Genomic DNA, 3536 nt, shown 5'->3' with positions numbered 1-3536 from the left:
ATGCAGAAACATGAGTCACAAATAGATCTGACTCACCTGCAAGTGTATGTACTAAGTGAGGAAGGAAGCATTCAGTAGGTGATGTTGAACAGTAGCACTTTATTGTAAAGATCATGATCTTCATGAGCAAAGCAGTAAGCCCTGCAATAGAGATTTAGTGTTAAGGTATATGTTGCCATTGTTATTGGGAAAAACTTGTTTTAATTGTGAAAGTGGGAATGAATTCTTCTAAGGCTCTATTGGAAAAAAATATAATGCAAATATTCATTGAGCAAAAACGGTTATACATATGTGAATTATCTCTTACCCAAAATAAACTTTCAATGTAATTAAGGAGTTAAGACTTGCATATATGAAGCCATTGTAAATATGACAGAGTTAGAACCTACCCTAACCGTTTGGGGTAAGCTCTCTTTGTCCAGGAATGCTTCATGGAAGAAATGGGATTTTTCTTTTCTTGTTAAGAGGCAGGGTCTCACTCTGTCATCCAGGCTGGCCTGCAGTGGCATGATCATGGCTCAATATAGCCTTGACCTCCTAGGCTCAAGCCATCCTCCTACCTCAGCCTCCTGAGTAGCTGGGACTACAGGCATGCACCACTGCACCCAGCTGATCTTTTAATTTTTTATAGAGACAGAGTCTCCATTTGTTACCCAGGCTGGTCTTAAACTCCTGGGTTCAATCCTCCAGCCTTAGCTCCCCAAAGTGCTAGAGCCACAACACTCAGCCAGAAGTGGGATTTTAGATGTCCACTGAAGAATTGACAGACTTCCTTATGTTACAGTGAAAATCACCTTTTTCAGTAGAACCTACTATAGCTTTTGCTTGGCATGTGTACTGGAAGCAATGAATTGCATTATGGCATAGGAATGGTAAACACAGGTTCTGAAGTCAGACTGTTTGACTCCAAATTCGGATTTCACCACTTACTAGCTCCATCACTGTAACATGGGGATAATAACAGTATCATTCTAATAGGGTTGTTAAGGATTAATGAGAATTAATGAGAATAATACATCTACATACTGTGTGAATAGTATGAACTATGTAGTCTGATTGACTACATAGCTGATTGTAGTCTGGTTCGAATCCCAGTTAAAAACCTTAGGCACTTGGCTTCTCAAGATTCAGTTTCCTCATTTATAAATGGAGATAAGACTAACTCACAGGATTGTTGTGATGATTAAATGAAGCAATTTATATCAAGTACTTACTGGAGTGCCTGACATAGAATAAAAGCTCTGTAAATAATGTTATGTTCTTATACAATCTAAGCCATGTAGAGACTTCAATATTATCTTTTTATTCATGTTTTCAGGGTGAGCCTGGTCTGCCTGGATACCCAGGGAACCCTGGTATCAAAGGTTCTGTGGGAGATCCTGGTTTGCCTGGATTACCAGGAACCCCCGGAGCAAAAGGACAACCAGGCCTTCCTGGACTCCCAGGTAAAATTTCTTCTCTTAAATGCTTCCTTCTTTCCTTCCTTATCTACTCCAACCAGTATCACAGAACAGCTTCTTATTTGGCAGACTTATATTTTATTTCCCAATTGGATACTGACTAGCAACATAATCTCAAACTATCTCTTTACCTTTTCTTTGCCCAAATTTGTTTCTATATAAAATGAGGATGAATATTACTGACTCAGCAGGACAACATCCTGTGGACAGAAAGACTGTTTGGTGGAGCATTTTTCAATCTTTGACTGCTAGCCACAAATCACTTAAGAAGCCTTGCTATTTTTGTAGGTGATAATGTATACTTCCAAGCCTCTGCCTGCAGCTGATTCTCTTAGAAAGGTATGCCCAGGCACACAGCTGGTAGCAGTTGGTAGAACAATCATACAGTTCCTTCAAATGACAAGGATTGAGTCATTCAAGTAAGAGATAAGCACTATAGTCAATTATGTAGCCTGAACTAGATTATTATAGTACCTACTCGTTTAGGGTTGAATTTATTTTTCGTTTGTTTTTTGAATTACACAGTGGCATGGATGAATGAATCTTTCCTTTTTTTGAAGTGAAGCGTACATATAGTAAAGTACACTTAAGACTATAGATGAGTTTTTACCTAGGTATATATATCTTTGAATTTACCATATGTATCAAGATATAAAATAGTTTCTTCATCCCATGAAGTTTACCCGTGCCCCTACGCCCCCCAACCCTGAGGTAACTACTACTATGACTTCTATTACCATCAGTTAGTTTTGCATGTTATTGAAATTCATATAAATGAAATCATACAGTGATCCTTGTGTCTGGCTTTTTTCAGTCATCATTATGTGTAAAAGATTCATTTATTTTGTTGCATGTGTCAGTAGTTTTTTCTTTATAACTGCTATGCAATATTACATTGAAAAATGTACCACAGTCAATTACACATTCTCCTGTTGATGGACTTTTGGGTTGTTTCCAGTTTGGGACTATTATTTTTAAAAATGCTATTAACATTCTTTTACATGTCTTTTGGTAAACATATATATTGATTTCTCTTAGACAAAAACTTAGTAGTAGAAATACTGAATCACAGGATAGGTGTACATTGAACTTTAGTAGATGCTGCCAAACAGTTTTCCAAAGTGGTTTGTAAATTAGTTTCAACAGCAATGTATGAAATGTCCAGTTCTCCAATTGCCCATGTCCTCACCATCGCTGGGTAGTGTCGGTCTTAATTTTATCTGTTTTGATGAGTATGTAGAAGCATCTTACTGAGATTTGAATTTACGTATTCCTAATGAATAATAGTATTAATCACCTTTTTATTATACTATTGGCCATTTGGATAGCAACTTTTTGAAGTTTCTTCTCAAGTACTTTTGTTCATTTTTTATTGAATTGTCTCTCCTTTTTCAAATAGATTCAGAGCAGTTCTTTATATACTCAAGATATGAGTCTTTTGTCAGATGCATATATTGCAAATCTGTTCTCTGTGTCTCAGATTTGCCTTTCCTAATGCTGTTGTGTAATGAACAAAAGCTGTTAATTTTAATAAAATCCAGTGTGTCAATCTTTCCTTTCACGGGTAGTGATTTTTTTATCCAATTCAATAAATATTTGTCCACTTGAGGTTATGGAAATACTCTCCTAATTTTTATAACATGTTTAATGTTTAAACTTTTATATTTGGCTTATGATCTATCTCAAATAAAAATATTTTTACCTTGTGAGGTAGGGATCAAGGTTCATTTTTTTTCTAACACAGTTATCCAATTGCTCTCTACGCTATTTTTTTTTTAAGAACCTAAACACATCCAATAAATTACAGTCACTCTTTTGTTAGAAAGCCGAATGCTATATCTATACTCTGTGTTCTGTTCCAATGGTTTATTTTCTATTGCTGCTTTAACACAACACTGAATTACTGTAAATTTATATTAAGCCTTCAAAAATGGTCAGTAAGTGCTAGAACTTTGTTTCAGTTTTTTAAAGCTTGTCTTGGCTATTCTAATTTTTTTTGCAGGGGAAATCAGTTTATCAATTTCCATTTAAAGTATCTGTAGGGATTTTTAAGTTTGCAATAACTCTCTAGGTAAG

At 35.6% G+C, this 3536-nt stretch overlaps 1 long non-coding RNA gene across 1 annotated transcript in view; it reads left to right on the top strand.

The window, feature by feature from the left end:
• Positions 1–1303: 1303 nt before the first annotated feature.
• LOC108521021 (uncharacterized) overlaps positions 1304–3536 on the top strand; it is a gene marked incomplete at its 3' end in the record, with an annotated part of 19954 nt that continues 17721 nt past the window's right edge. Inside the window, exon 1 of the long non-coding RNA XR_001883104.1 lies at positions 1304–1445. This is a non-coding gene — a long non-coding RNA (uncharacterized LOC108521021). The remainder of the gene's footprint in view (positions 1446–3536) is intronic.

This window comes from Rhinopithecus bieti, unplaced genomic scaffold (assembly GCF_001698545.2).
Source record: "Rhinopithecus bieti isolate Rb0 unplaced genomic scaffold, ASM169854v2 scaffold_56935, whole genome shotgun sequence".
Lineage (NCBI taxonomy): Eukaryota > Metazoa > Chordata > Mammalia > Primates > Cercopithecidae > Rhinopithecus > Rhinopithecus bieti.
The sequence above is the reverse complement of the archived record's forward strand: the minus strand, read 5'-3'. Positions and strand labels throughout refer to the sequence as shown.